We start from the raw sequence: 25440 nt of genomic DNA, 5'->3' as shown, positions 1-25440 counted from the left end.
ACAAACCAATCAACACTGCAGAAAATTTCTTTAGCATATAGCAAAGATCTAGGTTATGCATAGGTTAGTTTACCTGGAGGTTGAGTCAGCTAAATCAAGAATAAGATGCCTTAGCTTGGTGATATATGTTATTCCAAACAATTACTTCAGGTTCTTTTCGGGGATTGAATGACTTATTTTGCAATATGCATACCTCATTCATATTGTTTGTTCAAGCAAATGCAGGAACGACGAATGAATAAAGGTAGCAGTTATCTTCCTTCTCGTCCTCCTCCTAAAAATGATACCACTACCACCACCACAACAGCAACTACTACTACTGTTTCTACAACTACAATCAAATCACCTCTTTGCATATCCTTAAACAATGCTATCATCATATTAATGTAAGGGTGCCGTTGTTAACGTGCCATATAAATGTTGTCAACTTATACTTTTACTAACGGTGATGGTAGTAGTGATGTATGGTGATGATAATAATACCTAAGATTACGACAATGACTACACAATTAGAGGTATTACTACTCCGCTATTTGTACCAGTTTGTATATATGGAGCGTACAATCTACTGCCGACAAATATTTTGAAATATTCATTAAAGCATAGACCAACACACAGGACCTGTCCGTTAAATACATTATTCAAAATTAGACATCGCCAATTCCCATGTATGAGGGCTATTTCCGTTACGAAATTGGCATTGATCTACATGCATTTGCATCTTATCGTCTTTATAAATCAATTCTTTCGCATCATTCCAGAATGCACAATATATACTTACCACTATGTTCTACAAATTGAACAACACCACACTACTTGATGCAAAATGTAAGAAACAATATTTAGGGCGGCAAATGTAACGGTAAGAGGACTTCTTAGTCACATCCTTTAGAAGGAATGGATCTTTTGCCTACACACAAGGTCAACATAATCAAACACAGTGACTGATTAGGATGAGACTCATTTCAAAGGTATGGGTTAAATGTAATGTTTTGGATGAGTAACATTATTAGTCAAATTGAATCTCATTAATCTTTTTCAAAGCAGAGCTGAATACATAAAACTGCTCTTCACTTCAAGATAGCAATGAATCAAAAACCCTTAAAATGGCTGCTCATAATTATAATTCCTTTGATTTTATTTTGCATTGCACCATTATCTGAAAATAGAAATAGCGGTAAAGCGCAGGCTTATACACATTTTCGGCTGCATATGGCCAGTGACTAATAAGGGTACTTTACACTGGAATGTAGAACAATCACAAACGGATCTTCAAACATATATGTACCTGATGATCAACTTGCCGATGAACCAGGTATTATCGTATGTTGCAGCGCAATTACGATATAATGTTAAATATCACCTTGCCAAAAACAAACAATAGTTTGATTTTGCAATCACAGAGCATCATATATTTTGGGATATGCTTAAGCCGTTTATGCGTATTGGACAACTTGAAGTTTATGGTCGTCAAGGAAATATCAAGTTTTGTAAAGGTTTTAAACTTGATGACAGATTTAACAGCAGATCGTTGATAGTATCTGATATCGTCGTGCAGACATGTCAAATGCAAGTCTGTACTGCTAAAATACGATTTAGAGTGACCTAATCAAGGATCTTTGATTTCACTAGTTGGAATCCAACTATTAAAACAATCACCGTAACGCGTTATATGACCAAACTTTGGTTACAACATATTTTATCTCTCGTTCGATAACAAATATACCTTGCGTTGTTAGTTGAAGTTCGTGTTCGTAGAAACTTCCTATTACTTTACCGTTCAACAAGTTTTTTCAGCTTATATGTTACAGTATTCTTGTTAAAATCTTGTCGATGACAAGCAATTCTTCAGACTAGTTCGGGTTAAATCTTTTTCAAATGCTTTTTTTTCGTTAATGAAATTCTGACACGATCACCAACGTTAAATGTATGCCTGCGATACATGTTCTCGTTTGCATGAATCGGATTTATTTATAGCGTCATTTGGTGATGTTCCAATTGTTCTGTGTTTAGTTTTATTGTAAACTGATATTATCGCTCGCATATCATTAACATAGCTGTTGGTGTTTTTCGCCTTAAGCTGCTTGTCGATCTTTTCTTTTATCGTACGATTTACGCGTTCTACGACAACTCGTTCTTTCGTTACCGGTAATATTTTTTTATTATTGTTTTGCCTTAGAAACTGCTCGAACCACTTATTAAAAAACTCTGATCCATGGTCGGTCCAGATTTAATTTGGTTTTAACTCTGTCTTAACAGTAATATCTTCTAACGGATTTGTTACCATCGATCCAGATTTGTCAGAAATTGGAACGCTAAACGAGTATTTACTAAATACGTCAATAATGTTCAACAAGTGTCTTTTGTTATCGTTTTACTGTGCGATGTTTTGCATACCTGCGAGATCTATCGCCCCTATATCATCGACCGAGTTTGCGACGACCTTTCGTCGTAGAAACGTTTTTGGGGGTCTGTATGGTTCATGAGCGAGCTGATGTGACGCAAGCCTACCAGGAAGTGCTTTGCATCCCAACGAGAAAGTTTTTTCCAATGATACCTTGTACTAGTTTTCTGTCAAATCGTTCTCGCATATTATCCGGTTTCATCTTTTGTAATTCGTCAAGCATTACACGATCGCAACCTAGTTTGTCGTCGACGTGATCGCGATAACAAATATCATGACGCATCGCAACTGCATCAACTGCATTGTAAAGTTCTTGTCCTGTTAACGGATTATCATCGCCGTCGAGTTGCTAATCACGTTGATTCCATGGACCAGTATATTTATGTCCTGGCAATGTCCCAGTTCCCTTTGGTTTCAGTAATTTGCCAATAATGTTATGTATATCCAATCCTGATCCCATGACCGCTCTGTGATTGCAGTGCTGACAATAGGCGACTATCTTAATATGCCCAAGGCACATATCTTTGTACATGTCTTCGCAGTTACATTTCATTTATTGTTTAGTCGCTGACAAAAATAACTTTATCATCACATATTATTGTCGGAGTACTAGCATTCTGGGTCTTACATCGCACAACCACCAGTCATTATATCACCAGATTTATCTAGTTTAAGGAACATACTCTTTTTCTTACCATCACTTAAGTTTTTGCATTTTTTCTGTTATTAGCAGTTGTTTCTGTTGTTTGGTCTATATTACTGTTTTTGGATTTGCATTTGAGACAGTATCTTGTCATTTTTATACTTGATGTCAGATACAATTAATCGTTTACGATCCAAGTACCTCTTTGCGATCATTGCTAACACTAGGAAACGGGTCAAATTGCAGAATAAACTTTAAAACGTTATCTTGTTCACCTGATGACTTGGACGCTTGTGTCACGGAATGGTGTAAATGTTGTTAATTAAATACATGTACTCGGGTTTCGTTTCTTTTCTCTGTACAACGATACCTGAGGGTGATTATAATATGGTCTATGTATTTCGAAATCGTGAGTACGATTCGTCCTATGCCACACGTGCAAGGTGCCTTTGATAAAGAATAACGAAAATTCTAAAGGTATAAATACGTTACTACATGTAAAGGACCTTTACAATACTAATGGTTTTGTCAGCAAGCGGCCTGCTAAAAGGATTCGCACAACTCCAGCTGTAGGGGTAGGTAATGTTTTGGGTTTTAAGTGATAACTAGTGTATTACCATATTTGCCTTTGCATGTTTGTTATAGTTTTCTTTACATACCATAATGCGTGCATTTTTTATTCTTGTTGCGATGTAGTGCAGGACTTATATTGGTAATGTAAAGCTACATTTTTTAAAAGAATTGTTTACTATTGTCTTATCAAGCAGGGTTAGGTTTACTATTGAATCTCTGTTTTGTAATTGCCATTATAATATAATCTTTTTAACTTACCATGTATAACGTCCTTACGTTATGTCTGTATCAAGTGTAGTACACTGTATCGGGTATATTTTCAGCTGAGTTTTTGATGGTAGGAATATCCGGGGTGTCCGGTGTTGTCAGAGGGTAGAAACGTCCGTGTGTCCGGAGCGTTTAAGGTGCCGGAGCGTCTATTGTCTAGCGTCCGGAATGTCAAGAGTGACTAAGGTGACCCAGCTGTAGAGCCGTCAAAGGACCAGGGGGTCCGGAGGGTCTGATATTTCAATTGTCCGGAGGGTCTAATATTTCAAGTGATCATAGTATTCCGAGGGTCCGGAGTCTATATTGGTTGTGAAATTGATTCGGAGGAGCTGTGGAGCGGATATGGTGCACGGGTGACGGAGTGCATCTCCACACATGTATTTTTAGATGTATGCTAATTTTGGGTTAGTAAGACCCAGTGTATTATTCAGGACTGGAAGGATAGATTGTATATCCGTTCTTGTTTAGTGACATAATTTCGCTACCTGAGCGAATACATTTTTTACAATGTGTAAAGACTTACATCGTTTACTATTTGAGTGAACTATATTCATCTTTCCATTATTGAATCATTTGTGAAATCATTTATCCTGTGTTTTAGGGTTACTGATCTAAATTTATTTGTATATTTTTTCCATCTTTGAAACTGAGTTTTTTGTTAAATAGATCCAATATTTGGATTATAAATACGCACACATCTTCATAATCCACTATTCATATAAATCGCCACATTAAACCATATATCTGTGTCGTCAAAACGTGTTCTGTTGTTAATCCGAGATATCCCACCCGTATCTTGTTACAGCTTGCGTCCCAGACATCTGTGAGATAAACATAAAGCAACAATAACCACAAGCTGAAGTTCCAACTGGCTGAAGCTGGTTAGAGTTATGGTTTACTTTTTTATTTTTATATTGTTTGAAAACATCACTCAGAGGAAGACCAAACGAATCGAAGTAGTTGTTGTTGTAAAGAGCTACCCATTGAGTTCCAGATTCGTCGTTGAAATATTGTACATTAACAACACAGCTTTGATTATCTTTCGGCGATATAACAGCTAACTCATCTTTTGAAAAGACTCTTATAAATCCGTCGATGAATTTAAGTTTATGAGCGTTTTCAAAATTGTTTAACATGGACAAAATCATTTTATGGTTCTCGGTAGCAGCAGTCCTCGGCCCCGGCTTCCACGAGTCAATCTTCATATTGGGTATACCTGCATTCCGCGTCCTATTCCTAATAGGTTTGGCAATAATCTTCCCGCTATCCTTGCTAGAAGCGGGCCTATGAACCCGACCCTAACCGCGATGTGGTTCGTTCTTATAGTTCTTTCTTTTTGTCATAGGTTTTCGTGCTAGTGTTGTCTGCATTGTTTATAATCATTGATCAGATAAAATTTAGATTTTATAGCTGCCACTGTTACAGCAATTGTATTGTCCCGTCTCCGGATACAGATGTCGCTACTGATATTGCACCTGACGCTGAACCTATACCTAATGTTCCAAGGAAAGGTAATATTTTTGGCTGTAATGTTCGTGCTAAATTAGCTTTCGTTCCGATTGATCCACAGAGGATCACATTCGATCTGGCAAATGCTGTTATTTGTGCCACTGACAGATCAAGTATAAAAGGTTTGTTTTTCAAAATTTAGTTTATTTGTAATTGCGTCAGAAGTAATTTTGTTGATGTTCGTGAAACGCACCGAGTTTTGAAATCTATTTTTAATGAAACTTTCGTTTAGCAATAGCTCGTGCTTGTTTTTATTGTTCTTATGACATGTTAATATCGTGTAAAATATATTTCATTATGGCCTATATCAGATAAAATTGAATGTTCTTAAACCTTACACTTGGACAGTCATCATATCCCGTACAGCGTCAAGTGTTATGTATCTGTTAGATGTTACAAGCACGTAGGCGTAATATGCATCAGCTGGAGCGTCTCCTATCGTGCATATTACCTCAATATCATCTTTGGATCCAATAGCGTGTTCGCTGTGCTTACTGACGTCAAAGTGAAATAAATGGCAAAGAAATCGAAACTTTTCGACAGATATTTGAGATCCAGTATGGGCGCCCTGATGCTTTTGCATCACCTCCTTTAGATAAATATAAACACGAGGTCCGTTTTTGCTAGCACCATCTCCAGAATTGCATTCGATCGTTCGTTCTTTGCTTAGAATTGATTCTGACAAATATTCGTCAGACCTCGGCGTTATAGAAAACCCAAGCTATTTTGTAGTTGATTCTTACGTCGTTCTTTATGTCTCGGTAACTGTTCGCTAGGCGCTGTTGTTACTCGCCATGTGTTTGAATTTAGTACAGCTATTTGGTAAACTGTATGCTGTTCGAAATATTTTTTCCTTCTGTAAGCGGCTAACAATGTTTCAAGTTCTATAGTTTTGAGACGGATACAACAACTCGTGGAATCCATAACGCCAATTGTGAGATCACAAAACTAAAAAATATCAGCAGGATCACCAGCAGCAGAATTAGCAGTTCTCATCAAACAATCGCTTTTTATCTGCTCAGTCAAGTATAAGTGTGTTTTATACCACGGAACACCTTATTATAGTCTTGACAAAACCTAAATATTATGTTTAACGGTAACATCATCGTACTTTTTATTGTTCCGTTAGAAAATGCTTTTCGTTTAGCGCAATCTTCGTTGTATCTTCGATTTCTGACAGTGTTGTTATTTATAATAATATTTGCCACTGCTAACACTGCCGTTCGATCATCCGCAGCCGCAAGTGGAGTAATTTTAAGAATATTACAATGACTTGTAAGCAAAGTCCTTGTTGCAGCTTCGTTTGCAACTTCAGTGATGCAGCAATTCCTAATGACTTTTCAGCGTTTGCTCAAAGAAAATTTCTTACTATAACTAATCTAGTATCGACATAAGCTCCAGCACCAAGTGCATAAAAATAAGCGAATTCGTTTGAAAATGCATTTCCATTTCCAGTATCTTTGAACCACATCATGTTTTTGAAATAGATCTCGAGTAATCATCGCCGAATGACACTATGTTAAGAATAGTGCTTGCAACTGGCAAGTGCATAGAACTATTTTCTAATGTTTGATTAGCAAGTTGATATCAGGCAATTTAAAAAAAAAACTCCATCTGTTGTTCAAAAGTACATCATGTGTATTGACGCCAACATCACCATTAGCAGCTGTTTTATAGTACCTTGAACTTCAAGTACGGCTTTGTGCGGCAGCAAAAACACATCTTGGTCTCGCGTATTAAATGTTCTGATTCCCATCTTGTTAAGCTCATACGAGTTCTTGCCGAGATATTCAATATACTCGACCTTCGTTGCAGAGTCGTCTATGGTTATCTCATGAGCATGGTCAAGATAATTTGCATAGACATTTTAATTGCAATTGTCAGACAACTTCATTATTATTTTACATTATTTTAAATCACAACATCAGTATTTGGTCTAGCTATTGATAACAACTTTCTAATAATATTTTCTCCGGCCGGAGCAACAATTTTTCTTTTGTTATCATCGCACGTGCCGTTTGCGATAATGGTGTGATTTGAGAAATAACCTGTTTTATATATACTTTTGATTTTATCAGTGATCTTTTGTCCGACAGCTGTTCGTGCTGTAGATGTGGCTCCTGTTGTGAAAGCCTTTGACGCGTCAAACGCGATAGATGAAACATGCTGATGCAAATAGTAAGTCACACTTTCATTGTTAAGATCAATCTGACGAGCTGATTGATTGGTAAGTGTCATCGTGATATTAATTGATTTTCGACACTCAAAGGATACTATATCATCTGTCTCAGATTTAATTGCATTAATGAAGCAGGTGGGAAATCAGTGCTAAACGAATAAATTGTCTGTCCTTGGCTACCTCTTGCTGTGTATGACCCAGTTGCAATAGGACAGTTTATCAGGATTGTAATGTTAACAGCTGATTCGATGTCATACGATACTGTCGCAGATGTGTTAGATCTGTATTGTCGCTTATTAAATCCAAGCAATGATTGTATTGCGTATTGGCCGCTAAGATCAATAAACAATTTGTTTTATAATGTTATTCTTGCTTGTAACGTGTTGAAGTTCGAAATAATTATCAGATAATATACCACTACTGACAGCAGATATAAGATGTTTTATTGTTTTGTTGATAATTTGACGTTCTAGGCGCCTTGTGGTATCTTAACAGATTTCCAGACGATGACGCCATTGGTTTTTATGCCGCATGTAAAATCATCGTTGACGTTAGTTTTAACTTTTGCCATAGAGTGCCAAACAGTAGGTGATGCTAATCCGATCTCATATTGCTTTGGGGGAACTAGGATCAAGTTCAGTAACAGGATTATAAAAAAGGAAAAGTTTGCGCTGTTCGATGATGCCTGAGATGACTCGAGTAGCAGCGTCATCGACATTTTTATTTGTTATTCGCAGATAAAAACATAATAACGGTTTGCGTTAGCGTATTAAGCTACTGTGTGGCATATAATACTCGTTCGTCGAAACATATGCTTGGTATCTCTGCCAAGTTTATTAAATAAGAAAAAGCTGTGATTCCCATAAGCAGCTTGATGAAACAGCTCAACAAATTTGTCCATGAAAACATCACCGCACTGTTCTCGTGATATATTCTGCGCATCAATATTGTCCAGTCCGTAAAACGGTATAAGAGAACCCATATTTCTTCCGATAAAACGATCAACATTATAAAAACCTTGGGCAAGATAAATTGCATTACATCTTCGGTTTCTTGACAGTGAAACATAGGATTTGATCTGATCCATCTCAGCATTACTGAACGGGATGTCATAAAAAAAAAAAAACCAATAATTTTATTATCGTCGGACTCTAGCTTGACAACAGGAAAAAGCTCTTCTGGTGTTCTTATAACAAATATATCTTCGCCAGCACCAAGTTTATTCTTTAGTTTTTCGTTGTACTACTTTTAGCAAATAATATTTATTCTGCCGAGGGTTAATCGTGTAGATATACACCAGATCGTAGTTCAATATGTCGTTGAGTAACAAATTCATTAGCAAGTTTGTTTTGCCAGATCCAGTTCGTCCGACTACCAGGTAATGACAATTCGTAGCTCATAGTTGTGTTTATTTTTTATTACTCGCTCGGTATCAAAGTATATTATGCTCATCGTATAACATGTGCAAAAATTTTGTCAACAGCAATTACAATAATATGAGCTACTACACAAAATTTGGTACGTTAGTAAGCGTTCGGTGAAACAACTGCAACAAATTAGATGTGGATCAAATAAATTATCTCAAGAAATCCTGTGGCATAAGGACCGGCAACCTTATCATGTCAGGACAACGAGTATTAGATCTAGAAACAATATATCCTCCTGTCAACGTCAATGACGCTCAAGCCGTTAACTATAATCAACTAACCACAGTTGTATCTGAAAAACGTTTACTTGAATGCGGCATAATGACCGGCAACATGAACATATAAACATGAGTGATGATAAGATAACAAATACAGCACATCACATCCGTTAAACAACACTGATATCACACAAGCGGTAAGTTATAATCAGCTAACCACAGCAGTATCTGATAAACCTCCAGTTGCAGGTGGGATAATGACTGTGACATCAATAAGATTGGTAAAAGGAAAAATACATCTGGAGATAAACTATCCTCGATCTAATCCAAATTTTTCTCAGGCGATAAATATTAGCCTACTTAATACAATGGCAAATTTACAAATAAATAAAGCTGGCGATTTTGTACCGGTTACTGTTTCATTTATCAACGGTGGTAAGATAAAAGGACTACCATCAGATTTTCCTCCGATTGAAGAAGGAGATGCAGTATCTTATGATCAGCTGAAAGGATCGTTGACAACATATCTGAAACTTGCTAGAGGAGCCATGAGAAGTTCGTTAGACATGGGCGGAAAGATGATACACAACACTCAGTTTGATAATATTCCACTGTCCGAAGACAACTGGATAGCAAAAGTAAAATTCGTCAGACCTTTTTCTTTGTCGTAAAATCCGGCGACACAATGACAGGTACGTTAGACATGGGATCGAACAAGATAACAACGGCTTATAATCCGGTCCCTATAGTTGATTTCACAAACAAGTTGTGCATAGACGCGGCAGCAAATAATTATGTTGCCGTTTCAGGTACATCAGCTGATCCCATTTACGTTAAGCAATCCGGTGGCACAATCACTGGAGTTATCGACATGGTAGCAAATAAAATAACATCAACATATATTCCTGTTTCTGCATGAGATCTTGTAAATGAACTGCATGAGGGCTGTTCTTGGTAGCACAAACCGAGCTCTCAGTAACGTTGCTTATATTCCACATCTTGTTAATTCGACAGATAACCGTTGAGGTTTTACAGAGACAGCGTCAACACGATACCCTGGGAATAATCAATCAAAACATTCTTTGTCGTTTAACAGCGTTATACCAGAAGCCCTCGAGTGGACAACATTTGGAAAACCAACCAATGTTTAGATAAAAATACAATCTCTGGCAGCTGTTGCAATTTGAAAGTTTCATTTACGAGGACAATTAAATGCTGGTTTCGGGGGCATATACAACTGGAAATTTATGGGATCGAAAGAAGATGCCACATGGACAACTTTGTACAGCGCAACGGGTGTTTAAATCTCAATGAATCCACAGTTTACTATCGCTGATGTTAACACGGTTAACAAGTGCATTTTCATTCGGATATATGTTGTCACCGCAGAAAGTCCTTACCCCGGTTCCACAATGTTTCAGTTGTACGCGATTGATGATTTTGAGTAGATGTAATTTATAATGTTTATTGATCCTTTGTCGATCAGAGTTGCAAAAGAGTTTTACGCTATTATATTCAATCCTGGAACTATTCTTCAACTAGACAAAGAGAGTACAAAAGAGGCACGAGCAGCAAGTATAATCGCAAAAATGAAACGTTTAAGTTTAGAATCACCTTGTTTAACATATAACGAAGACAATTTGTCAGAATTGCAGGTATGAGAAGTCCACAGCTAAAAACAGTTGTCCGAGAATTTGATATCAGTAAATAAAATCATCCAAACGATTGCGAGGAGCATATACTAAAGGTTGAGTCGCTGTTGACAACGACGTTGCTGGAGATTAACAAGGAAAATTCAAGAACTGTTAACAGATCTAACTTTTCTGAAAGCAAAATCTCACGGTGGAAAAAAGCCAGAACAAGATCGAGTGAAACATTTCATGATGAACTAAATAGAATAGCAGAACTTAAAAAATCGACCCACAAAAATTCTCAGAATAAGTGACAGATTTGCTAAACGCGGAACATTGCGCGACCTAGGTATGGACTGTCCTGATAAAAAAAAAAACATTACTCGAGGTAGCACATTATCATGATAACGCTACTCCGCTGGCAACAGCGTATCTGATATTGGTTGACTCGTTGACAAACAGCGATTATAACAAATTATTCTGATGAAACAATTATGGCGGCACTGATAGCAGTATATACTATTTTGTTTGATAATGGCGACGGTTCAGTCAAGTATGAAATAAATTTAGTTGTCTCAACAAAGTTGTTTTCGTATTTGTTTAGACTAATTTAAAGGGGCTTGAGGATGGGTAGGGAAGAATAATTTTTGTCAGATTCAAAATAGGGTTTAAGGTCAGAAACCCCCTTATACATGAACACTACTACAACTTGTATTTATGCAACCACAACTCGTGTTCATGCTACCACAACTCGTGTTTATGCAAGCACAACTCGTGTTCATAATACCACAACTCGTGTTCATGCTACTACTACACAGGATCAGTAACAAAAAAAATATAACTACTACTGTTGCTGTTGCTACCACTATCATCATACCACTACTCAACACAATCTAATTTAAATCAAATCTCCAGGTAGGTCACTGAAGATAAGACTTGAATCAGATTGCCAATCACCATCTTGTCCAAGTCACAAACACTTTCACTGTTAATACTGTTTTTGTGGCTGTTACTCCTAAATTAATCAAATGTTATTTTATACACGTCATACCATTGCAGCTCTTAGCACCTTGTAGAGATTCGTGAGAACGCCATCGTTTGGTTTTGCTATCGTTGTTACTGATTTAATACTAAAACCTACACAATTATTAAAAGTCCACAAAAGCAATCATTATGGTGGCTGCTCTTGCTTTTATTTATTTCATCAACTTTCAAAATACAACTTGCACCATAACTACTATAAACAGACTTGGCTCTTGAGGCACAATGGGGTCTAAGATATTACTCAGTCCACTAGATAATACGGACTTTAGAGCGGATTGCTATGAAAGAGGACGAAACCAAAATGTATAATTTACTTAAAAAGATATTTAACAAATTTCATGTCTAGTCAGCATGTTTATAATCTAATTGTTCACATTAACCCGGTTTTGGTTGCTAACATGGGCCATTACACCACTGTAGACATTGACCCTGACTTGCTTTCCAATTTTCGCCCATTACAGCGTTCTAGACAGTACTTGCAAACGTGAACAATTACAGCGTTGTATACATTTACCCCATTGTGCTTGTTCGTCCAGGCTAATAGATCTTTACTGACCGCCCCGGTGGCCTAGTGGTTAGAACGTCCGCTTCGGATGCGGGATGTTGCGTGCTTGAACCACGGCCGAGACATACTAAAGACATAAAAATACAATAACAGATGCCTTGACTGTCGCTCTGCATTAAGAGGTTACTGCTGAGACTTTTCGGCCTGGTGCCAGGATAATGAGACTGGGTGGAACATGATGCTACATGTCTGCGGCGTGATGCCCGAGTGCTAAACATCACTATATCGTTCCACACTGCAGACATCGTAGCGATATGAATGAATTTTTTTAAAGCTACGTTAAAATTCCAAATCACACACACACACACACACACACACACACACACAGAACTTTACTGGATATGGTAATGTAGGTAATATGTGCTATTACAATGTGTGCATCCACCCCAGCGCTGTAAATGGACTTGTCCAGGAACTGCAGAAGACTGGCGAGCAAGGTCGTCTTTTACACTGTGAAACTTCCGTTTGGAAATAAAACGCACAGACGATAGCAGTGTTAGAACACCCTGGTCATAATCAGGCTCGAAAGTATAAATCAATGAATGACCTGAATTAAGTATGTACATCTTTTTCTCTCATTTTGTTTTTTTTAAAACGGTACGGGGTACAAACTAATGGGAAGGTCTATTCAGACTATATCCACATTTGTGATATATGGATCACAAAATCGGCTCTCTCTTAATATTTTGAAATCTTAATAGAGGTCCGGCCTAACCAACAAGACTTATCGTGCCCATTAGATAATCCATTCACAAGTAAAATCACACGGTTCCAAGACCGAGGGCTTTGTCTTTTCGCAAACTAGCCATTGAGCAGCATTTTAAAAATCAAGATTGCTCGACAAGACATATTTGAAAGCCATTTTAAATAATACAAACAATATTGTTTCCAATCACACTTTGACAAGTAACTTCGTCTATTTGGAGAGGGTTTTCTCATCTTAATTAAAGTTTTATAATATAACAATGAAATACTTACCTATTATGAATTATCTTGTTGTATCCATTTTTGTCTCGGTTTCGTTCAAAAAGCAGTTATATATTCAGCAATGTGCGAGGTACAGAATCCAAGCAGTAAAATGAAGTTTAAACAACCTAACCAATCTTAAATCTGGTTTGTACAAGGTCATGTGATATACACTAACCTTAAATATGTAGAGAGTGCGCTGAATGGTAAAGAGGTTAGGATATACGATTAATAAGCGTATAGGTAGTACACTAAATGTTGACGATTTTGCGAAGATATTAATCAACGTGTAGATAGCACGCTGACTCTTAGCGAAACCAAAGATAAGATTAATTCACCTATTTTTTTTTTAAATATGGTCATTCATCCATACGTATGACCAATCTTTAAACCCACAAGTGTCCTGTGTGTGTGTGTGTGTGTGATTTGGATTTTTAACGTAGCTTTAACAATTTTTCAGTCATATCGCTACGATGTCTGCAGTGTGGCCGTTTTTAGTGATGTCTAGCACTGGGGAATCATGCCGCAGACACGTGGCATGATGTCCCACCCAGTCACATTATCTTGACACCGGGCCGACCAGTCCTAACACTAACCTCTTAATGCTGAGCGCCAAGCGAGGCAGCTGTTAGTACCATTTTTGTAAGTCTTTGGTATGACTCGGCCGGGGATCGAACCCACGACCTCACGCATCCGAGACGGACGCTCTAACCACTAGGCCACCGGAGCGGTCACAAGTGTCCTACTGTATTGTATATTTATAAAGCATTATAGGTAGCATCAGTCCAAGAAACCCAATTGATGTATAGCTTTAACGATATAGCTTGCTTACTAAGCTTAGTTATAAATTACTCCAGTAATGACTCATGATCGACGGACACCAGGCTGACTCACAAATTACTCTAGTAATGGCTCATAATCGACAGACACCAGGCTTATTTATAAAATACTCCAGGAATAGCTCATGATCGACGAACACCGGGCTTACTTACATATTACTCCAGTAATCGCTCATGATTGACGGATAGCAGGCTTATTTATAAAATGCTCCAGTAATCGCTCATGATCGACAGATACCAGGCTTACTCATAAAATGCTCCAGTAATAGGTCACGATCGACGAACACCAGGCTTACTCATAACATATTCCAGTAATAGCTCATGATCGCCGAACACCGACCTTATATATTACTCCAGTAGTGGCTCATGATCGACTGACACCAAGCTTACTTATACAATACTTCAGAACCACAATTCTTGGTCATAATAATACAACTGACATAGGATGATCCGTGCAATTAACCGCCCATTTTGATCCCTTAATACAAATATATTGTCTTTCGTCGGCTCACGATGACCAACGAATGATGAATATTGAACCAACTACATTTTCAATAATTTCATCTAAATCTACTGTGAATTTGCAGTCAAACAGGGTCTCGCATAATTTTACAGAGTTACTGTCCCTGATGCAATCAGTTTAAATACTAACCAAGGGAGGCAAGAATGTATAAATAAATTGAAGATTGATTGCTGCATAAACTTGTAGAGGGAGATGCAAATAAAAGCATTGCTCGATATAAATAAACTGATGACATAAAGATTCATTACTAAGGAGATGCATATAAAGTTATTACTTCATAATTTCATATCAATGGTAGAACAAACATTCTATCAACGAGTGATTGAGTGATAAATGAAATATAAACACATCCTGGTGGTTTGTACGTAGAGTTTTCGATGATTTATGTTTATTTATTTATTTATTTATTTGTGACATTGTATCTTAGCTTAACAAAACGCTGTTGCATTATATCATCTCTTCATTGTATCCTAGCGTCACTAAACGTTATTATATCGCATCACATCCATAGTGTGTCGTAACGTAACCGAACGTTGTTTTCCCTTATCATCTGTTTATCTTAACTATATTCGAGCTAGCTGAACGTGCGGCTCTGGAATAATTCAAGTTCATAAATACAGTCTCCTCCGTATTTAAAGGTAGACGTTTGTGTTATCGTTTTTGACTAAAGCGTTCTTTCCGGGGTTTTCCCGGGTTCTTCCTCCACCATTAATACTGGCCGCCATGTATAGCCTATCGTGTGCTGAAAAATGGCGTTAAGCCCCAAAACAACAACAACAACAACAACTAAAGCGTTCAGAACGGACTATTTTCAAGAGAGATTAATCCCGTACTACCACAAGAACTGTACTAATCTACCGCTTATCACACTGTGCCAGATATTAAGAGTTTAAGTTTCGTTTCCTGTTTTCATATATTGTATTCAGGCATTATGTCGATTTCGTGAATCTAAGAAAGGACCAATACTTCAAACTAGGACGTACGCAGGATGCAGGCTATTGAGGTAAAGACGAAGGATGTCGCCTCATGGAACATGAAACTTTTACACACTTTCCAGCTATAAATTTATGTTAAAGTCTAGATGTCAATAAAGCAATGAAAGTGGATGTACGTCTTCGTTATGTATATATCATTATTAAAATAAACTGCTAATTTATGCAGAAACAATATCTTTAAATAAAATTACTACCGCGTAAATCCCTATATCTGCGGAAAAGAAGCAGCCATGAGGACCATACATTTGATCATTAGAAAACGATAGAGTGTAAAGGAAGTATTTTAGAAAAGTGGACAAATTCAGAGAGCATGGGGATAGAAAAGTAACATGGCAAATGGGAAGAGTGCACCTCTATTTCTGTGCAATTTAATTACTGATGAAAACCAAAGCACAATACTTTTACGAAGTGTAAAGGAGAGGGATTCGTGGAATGACAAATCTCCTTATCTGTTTGTCGCCCAAAATGTATAATTAGTAACATTTTATTTACGCTGATATTCCGTGTTTACGTGGGTATCCCCCCCCCAAAAAAAAAGCATGTTGTTATTTTTGTTGTGTATGGCTTTAGTATAGATAACGCTGTATAAAAAAGTTTGGAAACCAAAAGCAGTCCACATAAAATTATAGATGAATAAACAAGTCAAAATTTATATCAGTTAATCGTTTATCTCTAATACGATTGCTGACGATTCGTACAATTAAAAACAATTGGAATTGTATTAGTTGTTGTTGTTGTTTTCTCAGCGCAATATAGGCTATGCACGGCAACCTGTATAACTGGCAGAGGGAGAACCCGGAAAATCCCGATAAAACCAGGGACCCACATTCACAAAAACCCACATCCGTCGAGCCGAAGACTCGAACCAACGGAGACATAGGTAAGATGGCAGTTATTGGCAAAGACAAGCGGTTTAGACCAATTGGCCACTCAGGCCTTCGAATTATATTGCTTTAAAAATCATCGTTTTCAAGCATTAAATAAAACTGTGTGATCATTCAAGCGTTTATGATGAAATCTTCATGGTTTTAAGGTTTTAATTTAAATAAAAATCTTTTTAATGAAAAGACGCTTTTACTATTGCTGAACATAAACTATATATATATATATATATATATATATATATATATATATATATATATATATATATATATATATATATATATATAACATTGGCAGACAAGAAGCGTGAACTACTTTTAATGAAAAGACGCTTTTACAAATTTGTACGTCTCCATAAGCAGTAAATACCAAATGGTTTACCCTATCTTCAGTCTGTGACTTCACTCGAAACTAAAGAGGCATGCTGTTACACCATGACTGTATTTTGTTTCAAAAGACGCAATCTTGCATGCATATTGGAACCCTACTGTTCTTTTCACACCTACCAACCCAGTTGCGAGTTTTGATACGACGCTGATTTCAGTGAATCAACTGCAAATGAAATGTTTGTGCAGCATAGTCAGAAATATCCAATATTTGCCAGAATAGCGTCACACACACCTTCTCATGGAAGATGGTTGTTATTTTGATCATAATGTTTGGCAAATATGGCCCTCATGTGTAAACAATATGCTAATAGCAATCAAGGAATGGGTTGCAATATAATTTTTCATGGTGCTGTGTGAAGTGTGAAGTATTTATAAAATCATTTGATAGCCTCGTAAATAATCTTTCTTATTTAAGTCGAAATTTTATTACTTGTTGGAGAAATCAAAACAGAAACCGTTATTCTTTTAAAGTATAAACCTAAAAAAAAGTTGCAATTATGCAGATGTTGTTTGCTAACTTATGGCAAGCAACAGCTCCTTTAATCCTCAAAAATATCAAAAGGACTCTTCCACATCCAAGGACACAACTATCAGATTACGTGTAAGCCTCTACCATATTTCTTAAGCATGCATCGACTGAGTGTTTCTGCGTTGCATGTGGTGTTGAAGTCATTCGTGCTAAAAAGTGTTAAGAAATTTCACCATACATTTCGAAAAATAAAATCACTGTACTACACACAAGGATATCATTCGCGATGCTCAGCTAAGCGAACTATTTCAGAAATATGTAAACCTAAACACCTCACATTTTTAGTCTTGCTATCCAAATGTTAAGCCCTAAACAAAAATGGCCTTCCAACAAATGTGTTCACCGGCGGGCTGGAGTTAATGCAGTCTGTCATCATTTACCACAGTGACCAACATATTTAGAAGTTTGAATTCAGCCAAGACCAAAATATTGGTCTGCGACACCACATTTGCCTTTGTCTGACATTTGCCACCAGTCATGACAGAAAAAGGTGGTGACAAATTTGCTGATCTGGCATTTGCATGGTTAGACTGATGCATGCAGCATAAAATGACTTGGTATTATCTTTAAATAATTATGAACATTGGTTATATGAATGTGTAGTTTTATAACATATAAAGAAGACTGCTACTGACGTATCCTCATAATGCAAGCTTCCTGAATTATTGTTTATATTTTTCTCAACCATCATGCCCAGGCAATATCATGTTGCTATATCCATACCAACCAATCACTGCAGAGAAAGCTGCTGCCCTATTTAAACACGCAATAATGCAGCGGTGACTGCAAATGTATGCATTGTAGAGGTCATGAAACGTATACATGTGCAAACTAATAAACTGACATCATACACATAAAGTTATTTTACCAAGATTCAGCTAGTGAACGGAGAAATAAACTCATAAGCCGAAAGTTCAAAAATCTAATCGTTTATTAAGATTAAATCACCTGACGGCGAAAATAAACTAATATGGCAAAACCATGAATTAAAAGCCAATGGTTTATCAAGACATAATCCATGAATTGCTAAATAAACGAGAAAATGTTTTCAATGCAGTGACCACTTTACTAGAAAATCCAGGGTAATAAACATTAAAGGAAACCTCATGTATCACATAAACAGACACGTCCTCTCTGATTAACGGGGAGGTTAGAAGTACCTTTTCTCGGTTACGGTCACACACCATATGTTAGTATAAAAGCTCTCTCTCTCTGGTTTTGCAGCTAAGGAACAATTAAATTTAACTGCGTTAACAAAATCAATCAGCCAACTTTCTTCCTTGTTTCCGCTTGTCTATCAAATACCTGTAATACATTTCATATTTAACATGAAACAAGCATATTGATACAGAATTTTGATTTCATACGCGTTGTATGCATATGAAATTATTTATAGAATGTTGTTTTCATATGCAATTATATATAAAGAATGTTGATTACATATATAATTTAGACCCCATGGTCATCACTAAGTAACATAAAGGAGCAAGACCAAGAAGACGTTTTGCAAAAACCTCGTAAATTTAATTATCAAAGTTACATAGAGGAGTTTACAGTGTATGAATGGAATACAAAATAATGAAAAAAATAGGTCCAAGTCAAAATAATCATATGTTACGAATAAATACCGGATCCTCGAATGTCCTGGTCCTCCGACAAAATGGCATTGTCCAGAACTCCTTTGAATAATTAACAATATTCCCCAGTTAAAATTTAAGTCCAATAATCATTTCACAATTCCATGGAATAATGTAAAAAATTCTCTTAAATAAAATCTATGCACAAAAATAAATACGTTGCGGTATATATATATATATATATATATATATATATATATATATATATATATATATATATATACTGTATAGATAGATATATAATGTTATTTTCATGTGTAATTATATATACAGAATGTTGATTACATATATAATTTAGACCCCATGGTCATCACTAAGTAACATAAAGGAGCAAGACCAAAAAGACGTTTTGTAAAAACCTCGTAAATTAGTTAGGCTTGTATTAATAGTTTCATAGAGACGCTGCCGTTCTAAATTGAATTACATTATATGACTGTTTTATAAAACCCTGTCATTCGACAGAATGTTTTAAATGCAAGGCAATATATTTGTGCCTATTGTACATATTATAGTCCATACACTGATTTCGTAGATACATAATACAATGCAAAGAGATTGGTAAATATTGCCAGCGATGTACCTACAGTCCATACGTGAACTTTGGATGCAAAATATGACAATATATTTAAGCAGGGGCAATGACATATACAATCATTATGCCGAAGCGTGACAATATTTTCAATCAAGTCCGCGCGAGCCCAAGACACTATAACCTAGTGACCCACATACACACTTTGGAAAAATACATCCAAACTACACATTGTACATGAACTAACAAACTAGCAAAATAACACTTGAACACACCATGAAACATTAAATGTTCAGATTTATATCTGATGAACAAATCGAATAAATACAGTTTAGGAAATTTCTCTAGGCCTCACACATTACCATTTAGTAGGTCAACTCAGTTATAGTTTTGACTATCACATTAAGACTTTTGCTTTAAAAAAAGAAAAATGCCGATGCTTTTCGATTTAAATTATCCCCTCTCCCTCTCTTTCTGTCTCTGATCTAAATTTCGAATCACGTGACGTTCTGCTCTTACTGCAATGCTAGGGCAACTTGCAGGTAATACAACCTGTGGCACATCTTTTCTCATTTGTTTGAGAAAATAATGCCGTCCGCAATCCCTGTTATATCGACTTGAACCAATGCAAAATTATCTTGAGGCTCGTGGGATGTGTCTAACTTAGACATTTTACTGATTGATATGATCAATGTCAACACTAGGCTAATACGAGCAGAGGATCCCAGGATCCGGAGAAATTTACCATCTCATGGTAATATGTCATACTAGAATACCATGAATCTGGATCAATAGTGTTGAGGGACTTCGTTACCCGAAATATTGACTTGCGTTGACATATGGGTGTATAGATAAATACATGAATATTCAGATATGTATGGATACATGGACGAGTGGATGCATCTGCAAGAAAAGATATTAAGGTTCTAATCTACAAGCATTAATGCAGCCACCGCAGAAGTTGTGTTATACAAGATAAGGTAAACAATTAGTGTCGGATACGGCTATCATTTAAATTACTTTTATGTACTTTTAAAATGTTGCAATGTTTAAAAACATGGTTAAAAAGCAAAATATGCTCAAGAAAGCAAACGTCTTTCGTCTATATTTGAATGCTGCATTACAAACATCCCAGGGATGCGCTACTGCCAGTACCTCGTAGCTGCAAGGACGGAAAAAGTCGGCACAAGACCAGATTTTAAGGGAACAAATGCTCAACAAATCTCATCAACGCATCATTTTTACACTTGCATAACGTTTTAAAATAAAGATTTGAAACGAATGCGTATCTGTCGTTTACAAGAGCTGCATTCATAATGGACAGCGCCACAAGTCAATACAACGTTCCACACAGCGAATTTGATCATATCTGTGACTCACTAAATTATCAGGTCAATATCATTAAATGTAGCTAAAAGTAACTAATTCATTTCACACAAAGCATTTAAAACGAATTATTTATTTTTAGCTATATTTTATGACGCTCACATGAAAATTTACTGAGTTACATATACAATAAAATTTGCGATGCTGTGTGGAACAAGCTATCATGTACTCCCGTGCCACTGTCAGTCACCGACGTAATTCACACACACAATTAGCAGCTTTGATTGAGTTCATTCATGCCTCAAGCAAATAATTAAAGTTTTACACGCGCCGCATAAAATTTATAGATTTAATGGCTTGGTGTTATTGAAAGCGTTCAACTTCAGCACGGTAAGATCATATTATTTAAAGTCATCTATAAATAGAACCATGCAAAATCCAGACTATGCCTGTCCTCTAGCAAACAAACAAGCATTTTCTAGTTTGTATTAACAAGAGGAAACAGAAAGCCAGTGGTATGCAAAATATCAACTCCATAAGGTCCATTACTTTAAAAAACAAACAAATTATCGATCGCTGTGCCATGATTACTGATTCTTCAACATAAACAGAATGAATTAGAAAGTCGGCATAGTATGGATAGCCGTCACCGCGAAAATTACATTAATCAATTGATGCAGTATGAAATCAAATGATTTAATCTAGCAAATGAAACGATAAATCCAGATTCCATATGATGTGGCTGTCACATGAAATGATGTAACGAACAAAACCGAGTGATGAATTTAGATTCCAAATGACGTGGTATTAAATGAAAAGACAGAGTGTGAAATGAAACGATTTAACCCAACAAATGGAATAATGAATTCAGACTCCAAATTATGTTGTGTGATATGAATTGATGTAGCATGAACTGAAATGATTGATTCCCAAAAATGAAATAATGAATTCAGATTCCAAATGACGTGGTATTAAATACGATGATGTAGCCTACAATGAAATGGTTTAGCTCAACAAATTAAATCATGAATTTAAATTCCAAATGATCTGGTATTAAATAAAACAATTTAAACAACAAATCGGAGTGATTAAGTCTGATTCCAAATGACATGATATTAAATAAAATGATTTAAAGAAGGAAATGGAATGATGCAATATGCTTCCAAATGGCGTGGTATTAGATAAAATGATGTAGTCTAAAAGGAAATGATTTAATCCAACGAATTAAATGGTGAATTTAGATTCCAAATGATTTGGAATAGAATAAAATGGTCTGAAGAACCGAATGGAATAATGCATTCAGGATCCAAACGACGTGGTATTAAATGAAACGTGTGGAAAGTAAACGGTCTGATTGGGAACGACACTACATTGTAAGGTCAAACTGCAAATCATTTAGCGTAAACCCAAACATACACAGTAAGGCGCTGTTATACATAATGTATGGTGTCAGCACGCCCAATTTTTTAATATAGAGAAGAAAGTTCAGCATTCGGATGAGATGTTTAAAGACCCGGAAAACCAAGGTGTATGAGCATACCACGGAAAAGGTGTCATTGATATATTTCATCAGGGTTTGTGAAAAAAGACCAATAAAACCCGCATAGCTAGTTCTAAGTGACAGCAAGTTAACTTTTGGGGTAAAGACAGTTTCCGATACTCGCTCTCTTCTCCATTTAACGATTTATTATTATTATTATTATAAATGTTAGCTTCTAACATTTCAGTACTTACCCGGTTTAAAATAGGGCTGTCTCAAAAAGTCTAATCCTGTCAGTTTCATGCGCATCAAACAAATTAAGAAAACAGTGTATATATTGCTTTATTTCACATCGATGTTTATTAAAGCATTTTTATCACAGATATGATAAAACCTGACACGAGCCTTGTGCAAACAGCATTCTTGCAACAAGTTGAAGCAATATAAATAATAGTGAAATTATTATTTTTGTAGTTTATATTTTTGTCTGTATCGCATCCTTTTTATGAACCATAGCTGTAGTCTTTTATCTCCCAATATGCTAAACATAATACCAAAATAATAACTTTGTAAATTTTATGATCGTCTAGTTTAACTGAATCAGGTAGTTAAATAATTTCATTCTTCAACAGTTTTCCACCTATGTATTACTTCTGTCGTGTATACCTGTTTTTTCATAATAAAAAACATGAAGATAGAAATTTCATAGTCATATATGAGTTGCGTAAAATTTCTTAAATTTAATCATTCGATTCACGACAAGAAAAAATTGTGAAGACAAAACATATTTAGCAAAAATACAGAGATATGATGCTGGGGTAATACACCCAAGCATGATCTGTGCTGTTTTCGTCATAAACACTCCAGGCAACAGTTTATTATTCACGTATCCATTTCTTTCGAAATCTATGACTTAGCACACACACACACACACACACACACCATCCACAACCGCAATTGTTAATACGTTTGTAATGGAGTGTGTTATGTTTCAAATGCACATAATTCAGACGATTCATTGTTTACTTATATTTGCATAAAACATATTAAAAAAAGCAACGTGATATTTGAATTTAGTTTGTTAAAATGAAAGGAAACTATGTGAAAAGAGTTGAGATTGCTGCGGCATTTGGATCAACTTGATAGTTATTTAGAATTACATTTCATACTTATGGAATTTCCCCAAATGTCATTTTATAAGGTCTAACACTTTGTATATATTTGTTGTTGTTGTTGTTGTTTTTCGGGCTTAACGCCATTTTTCAACACAAGATAGGCTATACATGGCGGTCGGTGTTAATGGTGGAAAAAGAACCCGGGAAAGCCCCGGAAAGAACCACCGATCCACGAGAAGCTACAAGCAAGCTTTCTCACATATCCACATTAGCCGAGCCCGAGACACGAACCAACGCAGACAGATTGTACATATTTATGATTCCCCGTTCTGGTGGTAAAAAATTATGATACATTGTTTCTTAGAACCACAGATGCATTGCAAGAGACCTGTATATAAAAGGCATTGTAAAACATATCTTTATTGCCAAAAAATTGTTAAGTTAAAGATGCCACTGTTTTGATGGCAAAAATTATGTTCCTGTTTTGTTGCTTTTACAAGAATGTGTCTGTACGCAATTAACTTAATTTGAGTGTGACTTGGATTTCATTAAATAAGAAATTTACTGTTTATGTTATTTTGGAAAACTCTTAAGTTTACATATCATAAACAGGGAGACAAATATCAAGTGTTTTGTTTTTTATCTTCAGTTGATAGTTTGCACTAGATGATAAAACATCTTTGGTATACATGTCTACCGTTAGAACAGCAGTAAAAATGATGGCATAGATGACGGTTTATTTCATAAGTTTATGTATCTACTATGTCTGAGTTTATAAAACTCTCACGTATTCTTTTAGTTTTAAAATGCACATCCTTTGAAATTACAAAGATATAGGTACATACTTATATGAGACCAACAAATGAGAAACTGGTAGGAATACCAATATTTATAAAGGCTGTTCATAAAGCTATTTAAAATGTTCATTTGTGGCTGGAAAATACATGTAGTAAGAAGGCCTTTTTAGTAGTTGTATATTAAGACATTGTTAAGTCACTGACGTCTGCATTAATAGTGCGTAGTAAAGTCACCATATGAAATGATAACCGGAGGTATAAAGTATTTACTACCAGCCAGTAGGAATTCAATAAGATCAGAGAATCGTGTTGATAGCAAACGGCTTGGGTGTGATATTACCACGGATAGAAACTATTCACATTCTTGGGGCCTGTCACAATATAGAATTTCGACGAATAATGCACATGTACGCACGACCCGTAATGTAAGATATATTGTTAGTTTTGTGTATATGCTAGGTCAGGTCATCAAATATGGTAATTAATATTGATCAAATAAGATCAAAATTTTAATCTTAATTGATAGCTATAGGTTTTTTGAAACCTTTGAAGAAGGCGTAGTAGGAGACGGAGAAATTAAAAACAACACACAAAATAAACCACGCACATTCGTTAATGTGGACCAAAACACATCATGCTGATTGGTAAATATGTATTTCTTGTTTATATCATAGGAACGGAAACACCTTGACTGTCTAAGCTTCGTCTGCAAAAATCTCAAGCGAATGCTGAACATACTTCTCTAGATTATAAATTTGGGCGTGCTGACTCCATACATCATGGATAACAGCGCCCTACTGGGTATGTTTGGATTTACGCTAGATGAAATTCAGTTTGACCTTACAATGTAGTGCTGTTTCCAGCCGGGCCGTTTACATTCAACACATTTCATACCACTTTGTTTGGAATTTCAATGCATTATTCCATTCGACTCCTCAGACCATTGTATTCAATGCAAAATCATTTGGAATCT

At 36.0% G+C, this 25440-nt stretch overlaps 1 protein-coding gene across 4 annotated transcripts in view; it reads right to left on the bottom strand.

Moving 5' to 3' along the window:
* The window catches only part of LOC149784617 (uncharacterized), a 99114-nt gene extending 85540 nt beyond the window's left edge, over nucleotides 1-13574 (bottom strand). For all 4 annotated transcript variants that reach the window (XR_016413901.1, XR_016413902.1, XM_089932681.1 and 1 more), the window contains exon 1: nucleotides 13439-13574. The gene's annotated coding sequence lies outside the window, so the exon portion shown is untranslated. The remainder of the gene's footprint in view (nucleotides 1-13438) is intronic.
* Between the last annotated feature and the right edge of the window lie 11866 nt (nucleotides 13575-25440).

This window comes from Sinohyriopsis cumingii, chromosome 14 (genome assembly GCF_028554795.1).
Source record: "Sinohyriopsis cumingii isolate HCF-2022 chromosome 14, ASM2855479v2, whole genome shotgun sequence".
Lineage (NCBI taxonomy): Eukaryota > Metazoa > Mollusca > Bivalvia > Unionida > Unionidae > Sinohyriopsis > Sinohyriopsis cumingii.
This window is presented reverse-complemented; position numbering and strand designations above follow the sequence as displayed.